The sequence below is a fragment of the Terrapene carolina genome, unplaced genomic scaffold (genome assembly GCF_002925995.2).
Source record: "Terrapene carolina triunguis isolate 2854851 unplaced genomic scaffold, T_m_triunguis-2.0 Scaffold715, whole genome shotgun sequence".
NCBI classification, from domain to species: Eukaryota; Metazoa; Chordata; order Testudines; family Emydidae; genus Terrapene; species Terrapene triunguis.
In genome coordinates this window covers 1890705-1901683 of record NW_020665066.1, presented here as the reverse complement: position 1 = coordinate 1901683, position 10979 = coordinate 1890705, and the positions used below count along the sequence as shown (strand labels likewise).

Here is a 10979-nt window from a genome sequence, read left to right as displayed (position 1 = left end):
TAAAGTCTCTCCCTTCTAAGGCTTCTATCCCTGCAGGTATTTCCTACCAGATCTTCTACCTGCCGGGGGCAGAAAGCTCCCCCTGCATCCTTCTCTTGACCCCACATCTCCCTCTCCAAGGGTCTGCTCCTGCTCCTATTGACTTAAATGGTGCAGCATCAGGCCCTGCCTCTACAGACTTCCTCTCATAGGCAATGATGCTTCTGAGCCATCACTACTGGTCAACTGATTCAGCTGGGCAGCCAGGGTCTTGAAACAGGGCTCTGGGTTGTACACATACAACCCAGGACCAGTTCTTTGTTATAAGGCTATTTTAGCAATAGAGTCCTCAAAGTATCACCACCTTAGGCATTTCTATTTGAAAACTAGCTACAGAGCAGAAGCTTTTAGTCAAATTTCCACCTGATTCAACATTATATACATAAAAACATTGTAACTTGCATTGATATTCCATGTTACATCAATGACATTACAACATTTCCAAGGGGAAATCATGGTGCTATGTCAGTGTATAATTTTCCTGAAATGCTAATGATACATACTGGAAAGACAAAGATGAGTGGATTTCAAGAAAAAGTTACTGCAAGTTACAGTGTGTTTTCATGTAATTATGAAAAAATGAGTGTCCAGTAACTTACAGTGAACTTACCTATAAAAGCCAGAGCCATTTTGTATACAGAAGATTGGCAACAACAAGAAAATACCCACAACAAACCTGACAGGTGATATCTCATAAGCCTAACCAAATAAGTCACAGCCTAGAGTTCTCTTATGGAAAACTTGGGAAACTATTTTGTAGCAAAGAAATCTCAGATGCATGAGGCGCCTGCACCTACTAATTACAAAAGATTACAGGAGGGCTAGAGGTACAGACCCAGATTCTTAATATCCTCTAGGCACAGCAGAAGTGGGAGGTGTTACCTGACCTTGAGGCCAATAGTATGTTGGCCCTGGTGTAGCTTAGAAAATCTTCAGGGAATGCAAGTATGCCAGCTAGCTATCATCCCCATGGAGCTGTACATCAGGCAAGGACTGCTGGAATACAGAAATGCTCCAGCCATGTCTGGAGCATTTCCCCTCATATACATTACGCTAGGAGTGCGGGGACATAGGTACTAGCTACCTCAGCTCTGTGCCACCTGGCATCTTTGGCTGGCTTTAGAGCTGCTTTGCACCACTAGATCAATAGGAGAATCTGGCTCTTGTGACAGAAAAAAACAACCATAGGACCAAATCAAGATCTCCTCAGAAAAAACTCAGAGTGGGGAAAAGGTAGGTGGAAGATTCCATTGCCTTTAGTCTGCCAACTTTCCCCTGGGACCTCCCATTGGAGCTAGGGCTATCCCCTCCCCCAGTCTCCCACCGTGAGCCAGGGATGTGGCCCTCTGATCACCCATGGGCCGGTGGAAGCATGCACTCACTGCAGTTACACCCCTACCTGGCCAGGCATAACATAGCAGCTCTTTCCTGTCTAGCATCTCCTACCAAAGGTCACTGCAGTCCCACAATGGTCTGCCTCTTCTCATGACTCAGCCCTCCAGCCAGGTCACATTTTAGTCCCGCCTCTTCTAGAGCAACAAAGAGTCCAACAAGTAAGAGTTGGAATGTGCTTACAAAAGGTCTTCAGCCTCAACTCCAGGCACTGTGGTCCCCATGCAGGGGTGAAAGTTACCGGTAAGAACCCCCACCGGCCCATACCCAGCCCACAATAAAGCGCTGCCGCGGCAGCGCTTTACTGTCCCTGCCCCTTTTGCCTCCCCTGTCGGGGGCCCTGCCGGGAATGTGTAGTAATTTTTGTTTTCAGTAGGAGGTCACGGTGCAATGAAGTTTGAGAACCCCTGATGTATGCTACTAATGCCCCACAGAGATTCCCAGCAAAGAAGGTCCACCTGGGATCTAGCATATCAGGCCCAGAATTTCCTTTAACATTGGCTGAACCTCAAACAGACTCACATTTTAGAGTCAGTCCAAGTTGTTTTCATGCCATATTAGATATTGAACAATATGGGAGCTCCTGTGGGAGAACATTAATAGGAATCATTTATTAAGTGAAGATTCTAAACAGGGTACAAGTAGTGCATTATACACCAGTATCAGCTGTCCCACTCAAGAAAGTTATTCAAGTTGGGACATTATTGGAGTAGTCCACTAGTAAAAGCCCATGCCTTTCTTATCATCTATGAGTCCAGTTTCACCCCCTACATCAAATCCTGACTCATGCTGCAGATACCAACTAGCAATTCATTCTTCAGTGGGAAAAATCACTAGGATTGTACTGACTGCCAGAATCCTGTGTCACAAAGTCACTCTCTGACTCAGAGCAAGGTCTACAACAGCTGTGGCAGTGATATGTACTGTAGGTGAGTCATACTGAAATGTTAGCATGAACATAAGAACCTTATAACACCCGGACAAATATCCAAAGTATTACACGGACCCATCTATATTATAGTGAAGCATTTGTCGTGTTATAGTAAAGGGCTTGTCAACATTTTATGATGTACTTTGATAATGACTACTGCAAAACTTTAAAAACTAATGATAATAATATATTACTTTAGCATATGTCATTATATAAATCCCTAATTGCTTTATAAACTATGGATCAGAACCTTGGCTGATATAAATTATTTGGTGTATATTGACTTCAGTGGAGCTAAGCTGATTTACACCAGCTGAGAATCTGGCTCTATATGACTACAGGGAGGAATCAGTTTACACACCACTGAATGCGGCTACCTCTGGGGTGCAATGTGGAAGATCACTCAACAACATTATATGAGCGTTTAGATGAAAAAAATGCTATCTTCAATTTAAACTGTAAGAGAGATATAGGTAAATAATATTAATAGCGTTTCCATTCAAGGATTCCAAATAAGTATTATTCATAAATAAAAATGCTAAATGTTAACCCTAGGGTGCTTTACAAATATTACCTATACCTCATGGGCCAGATCCTTTGTTGGTTTAAATTAGTGTAGCTCTCTTGACTTCAATGGACCACACCCATTGAAGTCATAGCCCCACATCACCCCTAACATCCCTAAACCTAGGTAAATAAGTGATATGCCTGAGTCAGAATCCTACACTATGCATGCCAAAGCTTTGGGGAAGTTCTGATCTGCAAGTGAGTCTTTAGCAAGCATTGTTATATCCTTTTCACAAATGGCTGAATGGAGAAATACAGTAGTTAAGTGGCTGCCTAGGGGGTCACAGGTATACCTCTCCCCCTTATCTGTCGTTTCACGTATCCATCGCTTATCAATAGGGGAACATGTTCCAATTCATGTCAGTCCTGATCCACGTATCCATCGTTTGCAACTTACTTTCTTCACCTTTTGCGTTGCTTTTCTGTGGGGCTTAGCACCCACCGGCAACCAGCGCCTCCCTTCCCCCTCCAGCGCCTCCCGTCTGCTGGCAGCCATCAACTCCTCCCCCTTCCTCCCAGTGTTTCCTGCCTGCCGCAGTCAGTTGTTCAGCGGCGTGCAGGGGGCGCTGGGAGGGAGGGGGAGAAGCGGGGATGGGGCATGCTCGGAGGAGGGAGCGGAACTAGGTGGAAAGAGACAGGGCGGAGGTGGAGGGGGCAGGAAGAGATGGGGCAAGGGTGGAGGGGGGGCTGGAAGAAGTGGGGCAGGCTGTGAGTACAGTACTGTACAGTATGGTACTACCCATCATGAGTGGAAAACAAGTTCAAAGTGTTAAGAGTGGGCCTGTGTTTAAGAGGCAAAGTAAAAGTGTAACATTAGAAGTGAAATTAGATGTTATAAAGCATATTGAAAGAGGTGAATGTGCAGCCAACGTTGCTCGTATTCTCAGCTTGCCTGCTACGATGGTACGCACAATTTTTAAGAGTGCTGATTGAATTCGTGAAAGCGCTAGGAGTGCTACGAAATTGTCATTGATGAAGATAACAAAACACAGTAGTAGTACAATGGAGAAGATGGAATGTTTGCTGGCTGATTGGATTGATGATCTCCATCAAAAGAAAACGCCTGTGAGTTTAAGCTTGATTCAGGAGAAGGCCAAAAGCCTTTATAACAATTAGCTCAACAGCAGAAAAGGAGATCTTCAGTGCTAGTCATGGGTGGTTCCACAGATTCCAGAAGCATGCCAATATACATAATGTAAAACTCACAGGAAAAGCGGCTAGTGTGGATGAACAAGCGGCTGAAATGTTTCCTGCACAGCTAAAGAAAATTGTTTTGGAAAGTGGTTACTCTCCAAAACAAATTTTTAATGTAGATAAGATGGGCCTTTACTGGAAGAAGATGCCAATGAGGACTTATATTTCTCATGATGAGAAGACTGCTCCTGGATTCAAGGCCTCCAAAGACTGCTTAACCCTTCTGCTTGGAGGAAATGCAGAAGGCAATTACAAGTTGAAACATAGAATATCAGGGTTGGAAGGGACCTTAAGAGGTCATCTAGTCCAACCCACAGACAGATTTTTGCCCTAGATCCCTAAATGGCCCCCACAAGGATTGAGCTCACAACCCTGGGTTTAGGAGACCAATGCTCAAACTACTGAGCTACCTCCTCCTCCTGCCCTTACTTGTCTATCAGAGTGAAAACCCAAGAGCAATGGGGGGCTAAGTCAACTCTTGTCTCCCCATAATTTGGAAGTTGAACATTGCCTAGATGACACGCAATATTTTCCGTGAGTGGTTTGTAGACCATGCTGTTCCTGAATTTAAGGCTTACTGTCAGAAGGAAAATTTGGTTTTAAGATTCTCCTTCTGCTGGATAATACAAGTGCCCAGAAAGTGGACTATGAAGCCCTCTGCCTGAATGTCAAGATCCTATTTTTGCCACCCAACACTGCATCGTTGCTGCAGCCTATGGACCACTGGCGTAGCCAGGTTCTAAGAGCAGGGGTAAGCGAATGCATAAAAAAGACATAAAAAGGCGCCACCCGCTGGAAAAGCAAAAAAAAAAAAAGAAAAAAAGAAAAAAAAAAAAGAAAAACCCAAGTCTTGCCACCGAAGACTGAAGAACCCGCTGCGCCGAATTACCTGCCGCTGAATTGCCGTCGAAGACCCGGAGCGACTGAAGCACCCGCTGCTGAATTGCCGCCGAAGACCCGGAGCTGCCTGTGGGAAACCCGCGCTGGATTAGTCCTCAGCCAAGCGCAGCTGGAGCCGCAAGGTAGCAGGCGCCCCCCAGCAGGCAGAGGGAGGAGCATCACCTGGCTGCCACAAAGCGAGGGCGGGGGGAGCAGGAGAAGCACCAGCCGCAGGAGCCGCCGCCGCAAGATGCACGCAGCGGAGCCCAAAGTGAGTGCTGGGAAGCGTTGAGTGAGTGCTCAGGGGAGCGTCCGCTCCCCTTGTTCCCCCCATAGCTACGCTACTACTATGGACCAGGGTGTATTGGCCACATTCACGGCTTATTACCTATGGAGGATGTTCTCCATGCTGATTAAGGAGACAGCAGGTGAAGGAAAGCCCTATGTAAAGGAGTTTGGGAAGTCCTACAACATCTTGAATGGCGTAGAAAACATTGACACGTTGTGAGAAGAGGTCACTTTGCAATGTATGAATGGCATTCAGCACCATGCATGGCAGATGCTGTGCACAGCTTTGTGGGATTTGATGCTGTTCCTGCTCTCTGGCAAGAAATCGTCAAGTTGGAGAAGAATGTTGGCTTTGAGGAGGTGGAGAAGAAAGATGTAGAGGAGTTGTTGGAGTCTCACGCTGAGCAACTGACAAATGAGGAACTGATTGAGCTGGACCAGCGACGGATATCTGAAGAAAGCAAGGATGACAACGACAACGTGGGGCAGGAAGCCAGGAGTCCGACGACAAAGAATCTCTCCCGTTTCTTTGGATTGCTGTATGAGATGATGGAAATCATACAGACCACTGATCCTCTTCGTGAACGGTCTGCCAAAATCTCCAGGGCTGTCAATGATGCAGTGGCTTGCTACAGAGAGATCTATCATTCAAAGATTCATGCAGGAGAGCAGACGTCGATAAAATATTTTTTTAGGACTTCTGCAACTGAAAAGCCAGCCACGGAAAAGCCAGCCCAAGAAAACCCAGCCGCCACCCCTACCTAAGGTACTGTAAGCCTAATTGACACTGTTTTATATTATTTATTAACATGTTCTATGTGTTTGAACGGTGTTTGTAGGGTTATTTTATTCAATGTTTTATGTGTAAAATTTGTACTGTATAACCTGTATTGTAAAAAGGCACACTGTTTAGGCGAAAAGAGCATTGTCATAGGCAAGTGTGGCAACATTGTGAACTCATCCCCCCACACCCCTCCCCCCATTCCATTATTTCTTATGGGGGGAAATTCCCTGGTATCCATCGTTCCGGTATCCATGGCCCTTTTCAAGAACGCAACCCCGATGTATACTAGGGACCCCCCGTAAATGTCAAAGATGGAGAAAGAACCCCATCCTCATGGCCTATGCTATAACGTCTAGATAAAACTTCCGGATCAGATATTATGGGCCAGATTCTCAGCTGGTATTAAATGCTGTAGCTCCATTGAAGCTAAGCAGATTTACATCAGATAAGGATCTGGTCCTGGATGTCTATCTTAGACTTGGATCCTGCAATAGACACTGCACTGGTGGGCAGCTGCACTATACAGAGCCCCATAGACTTCAGTAAGGCTCACAACATAGCACTCCCCCAGTTCATTCGTTTGCAGAACAGGGGCATTAATGTGTAACGTTTGTCTCTGTTTGTGAGAGTGCCTGTACCTGTAATCTTTTTGTCCATAGTGTATGTGTAACTCGTGTCTAATATTTGTGAATATGTCTGTCTGTCTCCCTCTGTGTTTGTATCGTTCTCTCTCTCTCTGCCAGTAATGTATGCATGTCTCCCTTTGTGTGAGTGTGTGTAATTTACATCAGGTCTCTTTATATTATCTACATTTGTCTGTCTGTATGTGTAACATGTCTGCGTTGTGTGTTATGTACGCATTTGTCTACGGTGTATGTGCCGGCCTGTGTATGTGCTGAACCAGGACACACTACTGCAGTAGAGGCTGTTGTTGCTGGAAAGGGGGAGCTCCAGATGCTCTGGCTCCGTAGGGGGCTGGAGTCTTTTTCTCTCTGGCCACCCCCTGCTCCTGGGCGCTCCTGCAGCCTGAATATTTCATTCATGCTTTCTCCTTCGCCATCTCTCTCTCCGATTCAGGGAAAACGTGTGTGGGCGGCCTTTGAAAGGCTCCCTGTCAATCAAGGCGGTGAGCTGAAAAGAAAGAGAGCTAGAGAGATGGGGGGAGAACAGCTTTAATGGGGGTGGTGGGCGGCTGTTGTTGCTGCCGCCACCAGCCTTGCAGCTCTTCCCAGGGGTATCTGCATAGACAGGGGGAGTGATTCCTGCACCACAAACCTGCTCTGGGGGGGCCACCACCCCATATTCATCACCTGCTGCGAAACCACCTCAAACAAGGGAGGGGGAAAACTTCCCTTTAGCGGGTGCTCTGGCTAGCTAACCCCCAGGGCCCCTGGCTGAGCTGCCGTTGCCTTCCATAGGGGAAGGTAGCTTTGCAGCATGCAGGGTGGGTTGGAGAGCTTTGCAGGCTGTCGAGGGGCTTGGGGCGCACTGGGGAGTGGGGTCGGGTGGAGCTCTGCAGAGTCAGCATTGGGGTGCTTTGCAGTAGGTAGAGGGGCTGCAGTGTGTAGGGAGGCTTCCCAATGGGCAATTGCGTTGAAGGGGCTTTTGATTGTGTAGGGGCTGGGGGTTCTTTGCAGCATGTAGTGGGGTTATGGAGCCTTATCCTGTGGCGGGGGGGGGGATGCTTTGTTTTAAAATGTGGAGGGTGGGTGCGTGGGTGTCTTGAAGCGTCTAAGGGACTGGGGAAGTTTTGCATTGTGGGGATTGGGTCGAGGGGGGGGATTTGCAGTTTCCAGGGGGGTGGGGACGAGTCAGCGTTTGGGGGCTGTGCAGGCTCGGGGGTTGCAATGGGGGGTGGAGCTCCGCCGTGTTAGGGGGACTGGCCGCGCGCGGCAGGGTGGGGGGCTTCGCCGCCTGCATGGAGCCGGGGCGGACGGGAGGAGGGGGCTGTGCGGTGTGCAGGACACACACATGCCCTCACGTCGCCTTCCTCTCCCTGCTGGGCTGCGCTCTCCTGCAGCGCGAGTGAGTGAGGGGGGCTCTTTCTTTGTGCGCCCTGCGTACCTGAGCGGGCGGGCGGGAGCCAGGTGGGGGGCGGCAGGAGGGGGCCGGGGGGCAGCGTGCATAGCAGCGCTGCGGGGAGCCCTGGGGAAAGGCTGGGGAAAGGAGGCGTGGGGCGAGGGGGGAAGGCAAGAGGAGGCTGGTTGTGCAGCTCGGCGGTGGCGGCTCCCAGGAGCGACGGGACCAGCTTGCGCTCGATGGGGCAGGATCGTGCTGCACGGGTTGGTTCGGTTCGTGCGCGTTCGTCCGGGCTGTGTGTGTGTGTATGTGTGGCTGTGTGTGTGTGTGTGTGTGTGTGTGTGTGTGTGTGCTGGCCGCTCAGCTCCCCTGCATGCCTTTCCCCCACCCGCGTCCCAGCTCCATCTCGCCCTGCTGGCTGCTCCTGCTGCTGCACGGGGAGCGATGCACCAGCAGCCTCAGCTCGAGGGCGGGCTGGGAACCTGGAGTGGGGGTGCGTTTGCTTCATCTTGGAGGGTGAACAGCCGCTAAATAAATGAACCCCGTTGGTGTTGGGGGGGAGAGAAAGCCGGGGATGCAGGGGAGTTGCTCCGATTTCCGTGCATCTGGCTGTAAATCTGCAAGCAGCATTAAAGGCGGCCGTATAGATTCCGAGTGATCGATAAGACCCATTTTCTCCATCTCTGTTTACATCCCCTAGGCACGAATACCTAGGGGGGGTCCGATCTCCCTCCCCTCCCCCGCCCTTTCCAGCTGCGAGCAGGAGCTGGGGTATTGTTGCGATGTGCAGAGGGTGGGTGGGTGGAATATTTTCAATAGAAAATCAAAAGTAATGCGTTAAAAATACAAAACAAACCCAGGCTAATCTAGTTGTTAAACGGATCTTGCTGGTTGAACAAAATGCAGCTGGCAGGACCCAGGGTTTGGGGGAAATTGGTTTCGAATCACGTACTGGGTGGTTAACCTGATAACTACTCACTGCAGTAAAATATTAACAATAGCAACAGCTTTGCGATGCTCTCCTGGAATAATGCTGCCTTTCGAACTGATGTGACAGCCAACGCCATGGTAGACTATCACTTTCTATTAGATGGCAGTGCTGAGAGCAGGATAGTTAATGTAGGTCAGGGGTCTCAAACTCAATTTACCTTAGGGCCAGTGCCAGTCCTCAAATCCTCCCAGCAGGCCAATGTCACTCATGCTGCCCAGAAACTGCCCCCCAAAAACTCCGCCCAAAAACTCTGCCCCACACCTGCCTAAGGCTCTAGGACGGAGTTTGGGTGGGGGAGGAGGTCTGGGGTAAAGGATTGGGGTGCAGCCTCTGGGAGGGAGTTTGGGGGCTGGGGTGTGTGGGGATGGGGTGCAGGCTCTGGGAGGGAGTTTGGGGGCAGGAGAGGGTATGTGGGGTGGGGGTGCAGGCCCTGGGAGCGGGTTGGGGGGTGCGGTGCGTACCTGGGGCTCCAAGGCGGGGCAGGTTGGGGGGCCTCCGTGCGCCTCTGCCCCCAGGCACCACCCCTGCAGCGTCCCATTGGCCGCAGAGATGCTCTGGGCAGGGGCAGCGCTCGGAGGCACAGCCCCGCCCCACCCCTGGGCGACAGGGAGGGGTCGGCAGCCACTGGAGTGAGCAGGCAGATGCCGCTCAGCTCCGCTGCGCTGCCGGGGCCCCTGAAGGGGGAGCACCCAGGGGCGGCAGGTGAGGCCAAGGGAGAGACCTGGCCCCAAAACTGCTGGAGCCCTGCGGGCCACATTGGGGAGGCTCATGGGCCGCAGATGGCCTGCGGGCCGGGAGTTTGAGACCCCTGATGTAGGTAATGAAGTCCTGGGAAGCTGGGGACTTTTGTACAGCTGCAGGTCTGTGAGGTGGTTTGTTTGGAAGGGTTTTTGGTGGCACAAAGCAGAGAGTGGAACAAAACAGTGACTGTGTGTAGCCAGTTTGTTGGCTTGTTTACAGTTAAACAGTTATTAAAACTCTGATTTTTCATATGGTTATCTTAGAATATATATGTCTCCTCTTTCTGTGAATGGGTAATTCTTACATTGCATTTGGGAAAGAAGAACAACTCAATATTTTAGGTCTCTGGCATTACACGATTATTACTACATTAAATTCCTTACATTGATTTCAGTAGAGCGATTCCGATAGACAGCAGCTGAGGATCTAGGCCCTTTGCATGTGTTAGATTAATAAATGATAGATTTCAAAGAAGTGTGTGAGCAATACCATCTCTTTGTTTCATGATAGCCATGTGTAGCGGGACAGCATTTGTTGGTGCTCTGCATTCAGATCAAACAATTTGAGAAAATATTTCTTGCATGAATCATACATTAACGGTTACATTCAGATCTCTAATACCCACAGAAGTCTCATAGACTAAAGCAGGAATTGTGCATACATCACTTAAGGCAGAATTTTGTCCATTGTTATAATATTTGAATAAAAAAATTAACTTTTCCTACACTTGTTTTCTGATGTCCCAATATGAACGCAGAGACGAGCATAGAGTGCAGCTCTTTTAAATATATTTGTATCATCAGAACACTGGGATTAAAAGGTTTAAAGTTAGAGTCACTTCCACTTATGCCTCAGGGGTCTGATTATGCTCCAATTGCAATCAGTGGGCATTTTGCCATTGACTTACTTGGGGACCAGATTAGAACCCACAACCTTGATGCTACAAACACATATGCACCCGATGAGTGGCACTCATTTTAATAAGTCTAAATATACAAGCAAAGTCAAGCATTAGGATCCCAAGTGTGCAACTTTGTTTTGCTAAAATGAAATAGGAGTAATCTTTTTCAGTACTGATATCCACTGTCCAGGCTGAATATAGCATTACTGCCAGTAATTTAGGGTCTGAACTTTTAAAGAGTGTTCATTCCTTT

At 48.8% G+C, this 10979-nt stretch overlaps 1 protein-coding gene across 1 annotated transcript in view; it reads left to right on the top strand.

Annotated features, from left to right (window-relative positions):
• The first annotated feature begins 8044 nt into the window (after positions 1 to 8044).
• Positions 8045 to 10979, top strand: part of IGSF22 (immunoglobulin superfamily member 22) — a 214540-nt gene continuing 211605 nt past the window's right edge. The window contains exon 1 of the mRNA XM_024199216.2: positions 8045 to 8099. The gene's annotated coding sequence lies outside the window, so the exon portion shown is untranslated. The remainder of the gene's footprint in view (positions 8100 to 10979) is intronic.